The following is a 15024-nucleotide window of genomic DNA, read 5'->3' on the forward strand; positions in this document are numbered from 1 at the left end:
GTCCTGCCATCGCAGGGATTAACCTTGTGAACCCTCGCTGCACTGCCTCAATAGCAAGACGTCCTTCCTCAAATTAGGAGACCAAAACTGCACACAATACTCCAGATGTGGTCTCACCAGGGCCCTATACAACTGCAGAAGGACCTCTTTGCTCCTCTACTCAAATCCTCTTGTTATGAAGGCCAACATGCCAATAGCTTTCTTTACTGCCTGCTGTACCTGCACGCTTAGTTTCAGTAACTGGTGTACAAGGGCACCCAGGTCTCGTTGCACTTCCCCTTTACCTCATCTGACACCATTGAGATAATAATCTACCTCCATGTTTTTACCGCCAAAGTGGATAACCTCACATTTATCTACATTATACTGCATCTGCCATCTCACTCAACCTGTCCAAGTAACCCTGCAACCTCCTAACATCCTCCTCGCAGTTCACACTGCCACCCAGCTTTGTGTCATCTGCAAACTTGCTAGTGTTACTTCTAATTCCATCATCCAAATCATTAATATATATTGTAAATAGTTGCGGCCCCAGCACCGAGCCTTGCGACACTCCATTCGCCATTGCCTGCTATATTGAAAAGGACCCATTTATTCCTACTCTTTACTTCCTGTCGGCCAACCAATTCTCTGTCCATGTCAATGCCCTACCCCCATACCATGTGTTCTAATTTTGCTCACCAACCTCCCGTGTGGGACCTTATTAAAGGCTTTCTGAAAGGATTTCCCGAGATCCACTGGCTCTCCTTCATCCATTTTACTTGTCACATCCTCAAAAGATTCCAGAAGATTAGTCAAGCAGGATTTCCCCTTCATAAATCCATACTGACTTGGACCAATCCTTTTATGCTATCCAAATGCGCCATTATTACTTCTTCAATAATTGACTCCAGCATCTTCCCCATCAGGCTAACTGATCTATAATTCCCCGTTTTCTCTCTCGCTCCTTTCTTGAAAAGTGGGATAACAATCCACAGGAACTGATCCTGAATCTATTGAAAATTGGGAAATGATCACCAACGCATCCACGATTTCTAGAGCCATCTCCTTGAGTACCCTGGGATGCAGACCATCAGGCCCATGGGATTTATCAGCCTTCAGTCCCATCAGTCTACCCAATACTATTTCTTGCCTTCTCTCAGCTCCAGTACAAGTTGCTCCAAGATTCCATCTCGGAGACACTCTACAAACTCCCTTTCTTGGGGTCCAGAACCAACCTGATTTTCCCAGTCTGCCTGCATATTGAAATCCCCCATAACCACAATGGCATTGCCTTTGTTACATGCCAATTTTAACTCCTGCTGCAACTTACACTTTATATCCGGGCTACTGTTTGGGGAACTGTAGATAACTCCCATTAGTGTCTTCTTACCTTTACAATTCCTCAACTCTATCCACAGTGACTCCACATCGTCAGTCCCTATGTCACCCCTCGCAAGGGACTGAATTTCATCCCTCACCAACAGAGCTACCCCACCTCCTCTGCCTACCTGCCTGTCCTTTCTATAGGATGTATAACCCTGAATATTCAGTTCCCAGTCCCGAGAGAGAGTAGAATGTCTGATGTTCAATGGTAAATGTTTCAGATCAGCATGAAGTGTCTTCACTTAGACATAGGCTGGAGTTGTGGCCTGCCATAGCTTCCCTGCACCCTCACACTGCAAGGCTCACAGCACCGATGGTTACCCGACCTCAGCGTTCATCTATCCAGACCACACACAACTCATAGGCAAATTCCTCACTCTTGGCAGCTCACAGCAAAACGCCTCAGGGTTTATTGGAGCTTGGGGACATTCACAGTGAATACATAGATACAGATACATAGACAATAGTTGCAGGAGTAGGCCATTCGGCCCCTCGAGCCAGCACCACCATTCAATGTGACCATGGCTGATCATCCACAATCAGTATCCCGTTCCTGCCTTCTCCCCATTTCCCTTAATTCCGTTAGCCCCAAGAGCTCTAGCTAACTCTCTTTTGAATGCATCCAGCGAATCAGCCTCCGCTGCCTTCTGAGGCAGAGAATTCGACAAACTCACCATCTCTGGGTTAACCCACTCATTCCTGGGATCATTTTTGTAAACCTCCTCTGGACCCTCTCCAGAGCCAGCACATTAATCCTCAGATATGGTGTCCAAATATTCCAAATGCAGACTTACCAGTGCCTTATAGAGCCTCAACATTACATCCCTGTTTTTGTATACAAGCCCTCTTGAAATAAAGACGAGCAATGAGTTTCTTTCTTTACTACCCAAAGGAGGAGAACACAGACAGATGGAGGGCAGCTGAGACTGGAGGATTCCTGGGGTGTTGGGAGCCACAAAGAAATGATTGCAGCTCCACGGAGCAGGGACCAATGTCCTTGGGACTTACCTCACCCAAGCCGTGGGCAAAGTCAGCAGCAATTCAGCAGGGATGAGCACGGTGAGGTAATACAGAAAATAAATTAGTGCTAAAATGATTAGGAGAGATAAACCGTCTCAGGGATAGGACTAGAGCACGAGAAGATTGATTTATATTGTTTGTCATCGAGACAAGAAGCATATGTGGCAGCAAACATAAAGGGAACCACAAGGTGTTATGTTGGAGTATAGAGGGGAACAGAGTTTCAAGAGAATATGATAGTCATAGAGCTGTACAGCACGAACAAAGGTCCTTCGGCCCACCTTGTCCATGCTGACTTCGTTGGCGTACTGGTTTTGCCTGCATTTGGCTCATAACCTTGTAAACTTTTCTTATCCGTATATCTGTCCAAATGTCTTTCAAAAGTCATAATTGTATCAGCCTCTATAGTTTCCTCTGGCAGCTCATTCCAGATGCTGAATACCCTTCAAGTGAAAAAGTTGTTCCCGAGGTCCTTCTTAAATCTCTCCCCTCTCGCCCCAAGTCTATGCCATCGAGTTTCAGAATCCTCTGCACTGGGAAAAAGACTGAGCGTTCCCTTTATCCATGCCACATGATCTTGTATGCCTCAATAAGCTCAGGTGTATTGCGCTGCCAGCCTCCAACATTCCAAAGAAGAAGGTCCCAGCCCATCCACCCTGGTAAATCTCTCCTGCACCCTTTCCAACTTAATGACATTTTTCCTTTCGCTAGGTGATCAGAACTGCACACAATAATCCAAGTCTGGTCTCACCAACGACTTGCACAGCAGCATCAGGATACCCCAATTTTTGATTTCAATACTCTTCCCAATGAAGGCAAGCGTGCCAAACACCTTCACTGCCCTGTCCGCTTAACTACTCTCGGAAAGCAAATTGTTTCTACAGTTACAATGCATCCAAGTCTCCAACATGCTTCCCAACCAACACATTGGTAACAGGCCAACTCTCAAATGCAAGTATAATGTAATTATACTTGGTCCTCACTTGGAAAATGACATCACTCTATGGTGTTTCATTCCAATCGTTTGAGTGTTTTAGTTATGTTGGATTTTTACCTTGGAGGACTTACACAGTTCCCGCTGCATCAAAAAATCCCAGAGTATTATAAAGGACATTTCCCACCCCGGACACTCCCTGTTTGAACTGTTACCGTCAGGCAGACGGTACAGATCTACAAGGACAAGGACAAACAGATTTAAAAATAGTTTTTACCCCACTGCTATAAAGGCACTAAATGTAGCCGCCAAGGAACGCAGGGGCGATACATAATAAGAGACTGTGAAATCGACAGAAGGATGTAGGGTTGGGTGTTTATGCGTGCTATTTTCATGATATTTATTTTAGTTGTTTATCTGTTTTAAAATATTTTACCTTGTATGTATCGTTAGCTTTTAGAAATGTTTGAATGGTGCACTGACTGGCTGACATTTTACAATTTCGTTGTACATGGCTCATGTTACAATGACAATAAAGGAACTATTCTATTCTATTCTATTTATGTTGGATTTTTACAGTTTAAATATAAATCTCATTAAAAGTTGGAGAGCATTCCTGATTGGAAACTCCTGAATGTGCTGCATGAATGATTGTTATACAATCTGAAACCTACATTATCACAATCAAAATAAAACCAAAATAAGGGCGGTTCAGTGGCACAGTGGCAGTTGCTGCCTCACAGCGCCAGAGATCCGGGTTCAATCCTGACTGTGGGTGCTGCCTGTGTGGAATTTGCACATTCTTCCTGTGACCCCATAGGTTTTCTCCAGGTACTCCAGTCTCCTCCCACATTGCAAAGATGTCCAGGTTTGTAGGTTAATTGGCTCCTGTAAATTGTCCCCAGTGTGTAGATTAGAACCAGTGTAGGGCAGAATTAGTTCTAACCTATTAGTATATATACAGAATTAGAATCTAACCTATTAGAATTAGTATACGAGTGATTGCTGGTCAGAGTGGACTCGATGGGCCAAAGGGCCTGTTTACCTGCCGTATCTTTAAATTAAATAATATGTTGTGGCTTTGGTGCTTTGCCTGCGCTGTTCTGTGGAAGCGCAGGAGGAGCTCAGTATAAAATGTGAGTTTGAACAAAAAGGTGGATTCGGGAAATGGTGGTCGGATCCAAAGCAGGTTTCTTCTGTTCACAAGAACAGACCAAGTTCTATTATGCTATGGAGAGAAACCACCAATGACTCTGCAGTGCTGGCCTTGATTATCTGGGACAGCATCCCAGCACTCTTATGATCTAATTATGCTCTGCAAGGTTGCTAATTAAGTGAAGAGCTTGCAATTGATCATTTTAAACACAATTGCAAATTGATAATGATTTTGTTGCACACTAAACATGAAGCTACAAGCACCTGTAATGTTTTACTTAGTAAATGTTCATCTCATTATGGAACTGGGTAATGCAAACAAGAGTTCGGTTTTGACAGATTGTGTTTAGCCATCCAGTGTTACCTGGGACAGGGAAGGAAGTCTGCTTGCATTGTAAACAGAGACAAAGAAACAAGGGACACTGCAGTGACCATTTCTTAATGTTAACTCAACAGTTAAACAAGGAGAGTAATCGTTGGTTAACATAAGGAAAGACAGTTTTTGCTTGATTGAAATGTAATTTGTGCTTTGATGGTGCAGTAATTCAATTTCAGAGATCGACCAAAGTACTTATTGCCCATCACTTCACTTACACCTCACAGTGGAAGCGAATGTTGCCACTAACAGTAATTTGGCTAATATCTCCCAAGTGGAACCACATAAATGCTACTACAAATACAACAATCAAGGAGGAATGTGTCTCCTTAATGCAACATTAACCAGGCAAATAAACGGGATGAATGTATTATGTGACTGCAGCAGTTCAAACAATCTAGAGCTAGTGCTGCAAGCAACGTAGTATTGTAAATGGGAAATAGACCAAATCAAGTGAGTGGTCATCAGGGAAAACATAACTCAAACATTGACTTATTTTGAAGTGAACAAAGGCATTTCAATTCACATTTTGAGATAGAAATCTTTTGTGTCAAAGCCAAATTTCTCTTTTTTTCTTAACGAGGTTCCATTCCTTTGAAAGCTCCAGTCTTGTGAACTTGGTGAGGAGATCACTGTGGTGAACTGCAGTTTAGAGAGAGAGAGAGAGAGAGAGGGAGCACTGATCTCAGATGTCACTGTAGTGCACACTGGCCCTCCACTCATGTATTAAACGGGCCAAGTCTGCAGAATTCCCACGCATATCAAACTGCAGAGGAAAAATACAAAAATGTGCAAATAGCTTAAAAATCGGCGCTTGAAAAAAATTGGAATAAAAAATCAAATGAAATATCTAAAAATATGCTCTGATATTAACAACTATTTTGAAATCCGGTAGATCATGAAATATCTAAGGGAATAACAAGACACATGTAGAGAATTACATTAGTGCTGGAGTGATAGTCAGACCTAGAATGCTCACATCGTATTGTCACAGTACAACTGGACACCATGTAAAAGTCAAGTCAAGTCAAGTCAAATTTATTTGTCACATACACATACACGATGTGCAGTGAAATGAAAGTGGCAATGCCTGCGGATTGTGCACAAAAAAGAATTAAGTCAATTAAACATTAAGTCATTGCGTGAGTGAGGAGGATAAAAGGGAGAATGATAGAAACATGGTTGGGTAATGAGGGGACATGTGAGAGGGAGTCTACGGTGGGGGTTTGAGAGACAGGAGGAAGAGTTTGTTCAGGATAAGGACTGATACTGTGTGAGCGAATGATCACAAGAGGGAGAGAAGCTGGCAGATTTTAATTAGAAATATGCAGGTTAGGGCAAGGCTGAAACTAGTCAAATATCATGCTGTGACATACAATGAAAAAGGTTCAGGTTCTTGTCACCATTATGGGGAAGGATGCACTGGCATTGGACAGAGGGCAGAGGAGATTCGCCTGGCATGGAACAGCTCAGTTCTGAGACAAGGGGAAGATGAAGATGGGATATGATTGAGATATGCAAAGTTATCAGAGATATTGAACGGGTGAATTGCAAGAAACATTTCCCTCCATCAGAGATAAATAATACTGGAGAATATAGATTTAGGATAAGGGGGTAAGAGATTTAGGGGGATTTGAGGGGGAAATTTTGCACCCAGAGGGTAGTGAATACCTGAAATGCAATGTCAGAGAGGCTGGCGGAAGCCGTCATGACAGTGTTTAACATTATCTAGGTGTACAAGGCTGCAAGTTTATTGGGGGAAGGATGGGATTAACTCAGACAGGTGCCTCTAATCAGCATGGACATGACGGGCCAAAAGGCATATTTCTAAGCTGTATGACTCAATGACTCGACAGAAAGTTTGAAATGTAGAGACAATAAAACCAAAGAAGAAGAAATATACAAAGGAAGCAAAGTTCCTCACACATTATATACTCCTTAACTCTGGGGAGCATAGAGAAAGCAGAACATGACACCATAAAATCAGTGACTAAAAAAAAAATCAACCTTCTTGCTGCAGCTCCTGCAGGTTCAGAATGGACTTACTGCAACCCACGCTAACATTTATAAGCACACATAAAAACTGCTTCAGGCAGTACAAATTGTTCCGACCTGCTAAATGCCAATGTTTGTAGGAATTCCTAGGTGCGCCCGGAACTGATTGATTGGCATTTATTTTACTAAAAGAGGGTGAGCTGACAGTTTCAGTGACGGTGTATTGGAGCAAATGTGAAGAACACTGCTTGCCACACAACAAATGCTTCCCTCGACCCATCATCCAAAAGCTGATGACAAATTACAAAATGTGGAATGAGACGATGAACCAACAAGCTTTGCCAGGTTATTCTCTAACAGCAGATGGTCAACTTTCTCCAGACATTAAAAATTGATCAAACCTACAGAAGAATAACAGTAAATTCCACTTAAGATTGATACAAAGTGATGGAGTAACTCAGCAGGTCAGACAGTATCTCTGGAGAAGATGAATCAATGACGTTTCAGGTCAGGACCCATCCTTAGAATGGTTCTGACCCAAATCGTCACCTATTCTTCTTTTCCATAGATGTTGCCTGACGCGCTGAGTTATACCAGCATTTTGTGTCTATCTTCGGTATAAACCAGCATCTGCATTTCCTTCCCACATTAAATTCCACTTCACTGGCAAACCGAAAGCTTTAAAACCCATAGTGACAATTATTGTTGGATGCCAAGTAATCAAAAGCCTTGACTTCACACAGGACCCATGTATCATTCATTGACTTGGGTTGAGCACCGTTTGAAAGCACCCACGAGAGGTTTTGCGACCACTGACACCAGACCCCAAGAGAGGTTTGGCGAGCACTGACACCAGATCCACAGAAAGTACTCAGTGCTCGAGGACGCAGTTTACAAACATGAGGAGTATCAGTCGCTTTGTTCTAATGGACAAAGTGGAAGGAATCCATTGTAATGGTTAGTGCTCCTGGGTTTATTCTCAACTACAATCATGGCTGCATCGTCACTTTAATGGATCTGCTCCAGGGAGCAGATGAACCATGAGAGAATAAAAAATGAAACTTCCAAGCTTCTCTGTCCCAGTAAAGTGCAAAAGCTAGTAGGGAATCAAATATCCCATCAACAGACGTTGCTGAAAGATGCAATTAGTGGAGCTTGGATAATAAATGACATGGTCAACAAATGCCAGTGATTCAGAATGATAGAATTCTCTTACAAGGCTAAATGAAATACAAATTGGTACAGAGGTGCTCGCTTAATGCAAACATCAACCCACAAGCATAAATGCTCGCCAAACAGCAATGATAAACCAAGACCATGAAGTCAATTTTAATTTGGTGATTTTTTGGGACTCCTGTCATTCAGTAGGTAACCTCACTTACAATTATCTTTCATCTTGTTCGGCATGGGGTGTTCACAAAGAAATGCAAGTCCTTTTCATCATCAACTGATCAAAACACTGCGTGCTTAAATCAATAATTGCTTCCAGCACTCTGGGGACTGCCTTGGGCATTGGCTCCACTCGACAACAGTCCAGACCTCTTTACCCAGCAGCCACCGTCAGACACGCGCACAAAGACAGGAGCAAGGAAAATGAGCAACCACACCTCACAGAACAGAGATCTGCAGAGGATTACGCAGCTTTAGGACAACGTTATTTCAAAGAGATAATGGATACCAGAGTTCTTGGCCACTTTTCCTGTCATAGAGAGACACAAGAGGAGCATTGCATCCAGCTTCACTCATCCTGTACAGCAAAGTTGCCATTAAGCTAGAAAGAGTGCAGGGAAAGTGTGACAAAAAGCTGGAGTAACTCAGTGGGACAGGCAGCATCTCTGGAGAAAAGAAATGGGTGACGTTTCGGGTCAAGACCCTTCTTCAGACTTTAAGATGTTGCCAGGACTTCAGGGTTGGGCAGGCTAGGACTTCACTACTTGGAGCACAGACTGAGGGGTAATCTTATTGAGGTGTATAAAACCATGATGGGAATAGGTAAATAAACAGATTCAGCTGTTATAGCATCTGCTTCAGCTACCTTCTCTGGCAGCCTGTTCCATATATCCATCACCATCTGTGTGAAAAAGTGTCCCCTCAGGTTCCTATTAAATCTTTCCCCTCCTCACCTTAAACATATGTCCTCTAGTTCTTGATTCCCTTGCTCTGGGTAAAAATACTCTGTGCATTCATCCAATCTTTTCCTCTCAATCATTTATACCCCTCTATAAGATCACCCCCCAGCCTCCTGCCCTCCAAGGAATAAAGTCCAAGCCTGCCCAACCTCTCCCTACAGCTCAGGACCTCGAGTCCTGGTAACATCCTCGTAAATCTTCTCTGCACTCTTTCCAGTTTAACAACATCCTTCCTGCAGCAGGGTGACTTAAATGGTGTAAATTAAAAATATGGGCAGTAATATTTTAATGGTGGGAAGCAAAATGCCCGTGCCACCAAAGTGAATATTGTGAGCAACAGTTGACGAATGTGGAGTTAGTGATCATGTGTGACGGTGGAAATGAACTACAACAGTCCTTAACATGAATCTGGGCAAACAGATGAGAGAAGGGAATGCAAGTGTGTGCAGGTGAGGGTAGGTTAAAAGAAATTAAAGTTCTGAAATTCATAAGTAATAGGAGAAAAATTCGAGTCTAATCCGACATCAAGTCTAATCCGACATTCAATCACGGCTGATCTACCTTTTCCGCATAACCCCATTCTCCTACCTTCTTCCCATAACCCCATACACCCTTATTAATCAAGAAGATATCAATCTGCACCTTGATGACTTGGCCTCCACAGTCAACAGTGGCAACGAAATGGTGCCCCTAATGGGTCATTAACCAAAGTGCAGTCCAGTTAGGTTGATCAGTCTGCTTCGGTGTCATATGTTGCAATTAAGGATTTGCTAAACCGGTCAATGTCACAGCATGTTCAAATGGATATTTTCATTAGTTCATAGTTGGCATCATGACTGGCACAGGCATAGTTGCCTTAAGGACCTTTCCCTGTGCCGTATCTTCCATGTTATTAGAGTCGACAGTGTGATTGTCATATTCAGGTCAATGTGTCCCCTGGCACAATGATAAACAATGAGAGTCCATCGCTTTGACCTATGGATCTTAGGTTTGAGTAAGCAATAGGGAACCGATTGAGAAGGAAATTGGGTGAATAAAAATTCAATCAGACATGTGATGAAATATAAAAGGGGAAGACTGAATTAAAAGGGAGATGCATGGGGACAATGAAAAGAAGCTAAAAACTTTTAAAGTTCATAATTTCAAACATTAACAACTAAGAACAATTTACAGCTTACAGAATGAGTCAGTCCCCACAGCTTAATTGTTGCCTTTCTGAAGAGTTTCAATGGCATTCCAAGGACATCACTATAATGGCACTGATGCTGGTAAGTGCCAGCCCTTAATGACTGCAGCAAGTTCAATTAGCATGGGCGGAAATGTCTCGAATCTTCCAATCTGTGGAGCAAATGGAGCAGTGGCTACGCCCACAACCTGTCTGGGATGTTGTTATCCGGCACGATGATCGGGTGACTTTACATCACAATGGGATTAACTTGTGCAGATGCTGGTTTATACCGAAGATAGACACAAAGTGCTGGAGAACTCAGTGGATCAAGCCACATCTCTGGAGAAAAAAAGTTGGGTTTTTGGACCCTTTGAGTCTGAAGGCAGCTCCTGATCCGAAATGCCACCCATCCTTTTTCTCCAGAGATGCTGCCTGACTTGCTGAGTTACTCCAGCATTTTTTCCCTCAATCTAATGGATTAACCACTTATATTTCCAACAAATTCAGAACCTTCATGCAAGTGTGCTAATGAAACGACTGAGATGAACTGAAGGTAATACAGAAATAAGTTAACTTTTATTTCCCCTCTGAGCTTGTCGTATGCATCTTTCTTTCCCTTCACTGTCCTGGCCCTAGCTTTCACTGAAGAAAGGCATATTGCGAGACCACAAGCCAGTTTTTAATGGGTGGGTCGGCAGTGGAGAGTGGGCAGCTTCAAGTTCCCTGGCTTTTACATGGCAGATGATCTGTCCAGGGCCCTGCACACAGATGTAATCATGAAGAAGGCATGCCAGCACATGACCTTTCTTCAAATTTTAAACAGATTCAGCACATTACCGAATTTTCTAACATACCTCTACAGACGCCCTGTAGAAAGTATCCCGAGTGGTTGCATCAAGGCCTGGACGATAATTCCAATAGGAACACCAGAGGCTGCAGAGAGAGGTGGACTCAGCCCGGTCCATCATGGGCACAGCCCTCGTCACCAGGCGCTGCCTCAAGAAGTTGGCATCTATCATCAAGGATCCCCACCATCTGGGCTATGCCTTGCCTTGCTACTATTAGGTAGGAGGTACAGAAGCCCGATAACCCACGCTACAAAATTCAGGAGCAGCTACTTTCCGACAACCATCAGGTTTTTGAGCGGACCTACATAATCCTAAACTACCTCAATAACGGAACACTACCATGGACTGCTTTTTAAAATTGTATTTTTGCACTAATGTTTTAATTTTTTTTTCAGTCTTTTTCACTGCATGATTTTGTATAATCTAGGTTTGATTTGTCATTTATATTTCAGTGTGCTGTCTGAGTCTATGTGTCCATCATGCTGCTGCCAGCAAGATTGTATTTGTACCTGTACCTCACCGTACTTGCGAGAATGACAATAAACTTATTTTGACTTGACTTGCCTTAATTGGTTCTTTTCAGTTGTGAAGCGGATATAAAATGTGAAATATAGACAGTCTGTCCCTGGCCCTGATGTAAATTCTGTTGAGTTTTCTCATAGCTTTGCACAACCATTTAGTATTTAACATTCCCTCCCACACATTTCAAGGATCTTACAGTATCACTCAGGGACACCATTTGAAGAACAGAAGAACCAGATCTTGCTTGCTGTTACACATTAAACTAGGAAATGTTTGTATGAATACTAAAATAAATTCAATAGTGAGGTCCTATGAGTAATGATCAGAAAGGCTTCCATTGAATTTGAACAAAGATTCTTAAGTAAGTCAATAAAAATGGGTAAGTTGTAGACATTGATCAACGAACTTAATTGGCTGAGCATTCAACACTATTTCTATTTCTTCCTTTAACTATTTATTAATGTTGAATTTGACTACCAGTATCAATAAATAGCATTGTATCAAATACCGTTTAATAATTTTCTGTAATGCACTGTGCAATATTTTGCTACATTAAAAGATATTTATGCGAATCCAAGAGAGATGCAGAACATTACAGTTGTGTGGGAAATGAGAGAGAAAGAGAGAGAGGAATGGATACCTGAAACTGTTAAATTCAATATTGAATCCTGAGGGCTGTAGCATGCGTAACCAGGAGATGAGGTGCTGCCCCTCAGGGTTGTGTTGCTTGTCATTGCAGCAATGCAAGAGGCTGCAGACGGAGTGGTCAGGTCAACAGAGGGAGTCGGGTGGAGAATTAAAGTGGAATGTAACTGGAAGCTCAGAGCCCTCCTCCAGCAAAGTTGAAGTTTGAAGTTCAGTTCATTGTCACATGTACCGAGGGCTTTCTCTCTCATTTCCCACACAACTGCGATGTTCTGCATCTCTCTTGAATTCGCATAAATATCTTTTAATGTAGCAAAATATTGCACTACAGAAAATTATTAAACGGTATTTGATACAAAGGCTATACATTGATACTGGTAGTCAAATTCAACATTAAAACATAGTTATGGGAAGAAATAGAAAGAGCAAGGCAGCGTTGAATGTTTAAGTTGTGTGCTAACCAGTCAGCAGAAAGAAAATTCATGATTACAATCAAGTGCACAGAGACATGATGAAGGGAAACCACAGAGTACAGATACATGATAAACCACAGTGTACAGATACATGATAAAGGGGAAAATGTTTAGTGCAAGATTAAGCCCAGTAAAGTCTGATTAAAGATAGTCCAAGGGTCTCTAATGAGGTCGGGTCCTGGTGGCTCCAAGAGAAGCAGTGCTCTGCATTTGGGCCAGACCACGATGTACCAATGCATACACCACATTGCAAGATATGCAAGTGACTTCCTGCCTCACTTGGAGAGATTGCTCTGGTCCGTGGATGGCAAGAAGGGAAGAGATAAATAAAAGATGGGCATTACATCCCTTGCATTTATACAATAACTATTGTGAGAGGGGAAATGGTTGGTGGGGATGGAAGTGCGAGCCAGGGAGGTAGAGGCAGAAATGGAGGGGATGGAGCAGTCTCACTGAAGGGGAGAAGGTTAGAGAGGATGATCTGTTCATGGTGGACCAGGTGGAATTTAATTATTTTTTATCTTCTCTCTCACCAACAGTCAGCTTTTTAAAGTGATTGTTACAGTGCATGGCATCAGTCGTGACACCAGACGAACAACGATTACACTAGCACTCATAGAAAGGTGAACTCACGCAGTAGGCTGTAACTCCAACGTCAAACAATGGCCTCTCAGGTCCAGGGCAGAGTCCTTCATCAGCCGTGAGGAGACCCCTGGCTTCATCCCAGCAGCTTCTCCTGGACCCTGCTCTCTGGGTTTATAAAGAGTGGGCTGATGAGGTACAGGTGAGTTGATCCAATAATCACTAATTGGACCCAGCAGTGGCTCGTTTGTCCGAGGCCTCAGTTGGCTCCAGAGTGCTGGCGTTTTCCAGCAGCCAGGCTTTGTTTGTGGTGATGAGTGCAGGTTTCCTCTGGCCTGTCTGCCAGCGATGATGATCGGAGTGGCCCTGAGGGAGGACGTGTCGTCACCATTGACAACTATGGTCTCCATCCTATCACAGATGTTCCCTCTGTTCTCCCCGCTCCTCCAGCTTCCTGCACCTTAAAATGCACTTGTTTCCTCACTTTTCCATGTGGATGAAGGATCCCTGGCCTGAAACATTAACCCACTTCCCTCCCCCACTGATGCTGTTTGACCCATTAAGTGCCGCCCACATTTCTGCTCGCATTTCAGATCCGTTGCTCCAACTATGACACAATTCCAATCACTTCCTATTTTAACACCACAATATCTTTACATCTCAGTAATTAGATGTAAATTTACGACAAATTGAAAACACATCCCTGCTGCGTAAACCCAGAATAGCCTGTATAGTTTAAAGTTTATTGTTTGTTTCATCTGAGCACAACATTTTCCTTTCAATAATACACTCATTCTTAGCAACATTGGAAATTCCACACCAGCCCTGGTACAAATCACGTAGTAAATTCCTGAACTGACCCCCTGCCCCTTGCTGAGCGTGGCAATGTGATCTCTGGTTCACATGCTGCAAAACCAATTTTCAGCTCTGTATACAGGGCTGTAAATCTCCATCACACTTTGACCTTCGTCTTGAGTTTGCACAAGAATACATTCCACCAGTTCAAATCTTTTTAGAAAAAAATAATTCATTCCAAACAGACCTGTGGAGATGAGTTGTGGAAGGCAGTGTAAGATTGAGCTTTACCCTTCCTGTGTATTAATTTTTATATTCTGACAGACTGAAGTCACAAAAAGGAAAAAAAATATTTTATTTAAGTCTATTTGCTTCATCCCACTCTCTGCTCAAATCCCATAAATATTTGGTACGCTTGCCTCAGAAACATTTTAGGGGTAACAAAATATGTCTTATCCCGTGAACATTGACATGCTTAGGAACTGAAATTTGCAGTCAATGCTCCCTCAACATTGCACTTGTCACGAATCAGTCTGCATGAGTCGACTGCCGGCCTCCATAACTCCCACGCCACAGGGCCGTCTTAACGCCCCACGAGCATAGGGGCCCCATGCTGATCTGTGTATGTTAAGTGACTTGCAATAAATAAATACTACTTTAAAAATGTAGGTTCAATAAGTGCTTTTTTGCAACATTTTCGGTCCCTAAGTGTTTTTTTCGCAACATTTTCCATCCCTAAGTGCTTCTCACAGCGATCTGTTTCACAACAATTAGCTCCCTAAGTGCTTTGCTTTTCCATCCCTAAGTGCTTCTCACAGCGATCTGTAAGTGCTTTTCGCAACAATGTTTATCATGTTGATTAGTTGTTGCTGTACAGCATGTTTTTAATGTTTCAACACCGATTTTGTTGGAAGTGCCAATAAAATAAATATATGTTTAATTTTATCGACCATTTACATTTTTATTCCTGTGAGTAGTTGTCGTAGGGGCCCCAGTATACTGCTTTGCCCGGGGCCC

At 42.7% G+C, this 15024-nt stretch overlaps 1 protein-coding gene across 4 annotated transcripts in view; it reads right to left on the reverse strand.

Annotated features, from left to right (window-relative positions):
* The window catches only part of sdk2b (sidekick cell adhesion molecule 2b), a 599240-nt gene that overhangs the window by 363184 nt on the left and 221032 nt on the right, over positions 1-15024 (reverse strand). Inside the window, exon 1 of one of the 4 annotated variants that reach the window (XM_078401134.1) lies at positions 13264-13339. The exons of the other annotated variants lie outside the window; for them this stretch is intronic. The gene's annotated coding sequence lies outside the window, so the exon portion shown is untranslated. Of the gene's footprint in view, positions 1-13263; positions 13340-15024 lie in introns of those variants that run through there. 4 annotated transcript variants of the gene reach the window in all.

This window comes from Rhinoraja longicauda, chromosome 6 (assembly GCF_053455715.1).
Source record: "Rhinoraja longicauda isolate Sanriku21f chromosome 6, sRhiLon1.1, whole genome shotgun sequence".
Lineage (NCBI taxonomy): Eukaryota > Metazoa > Chordata > Chondrichthyes > Rajiformes > Arhynchobatidae > Rhinoraja > Rhinoraja longicauda.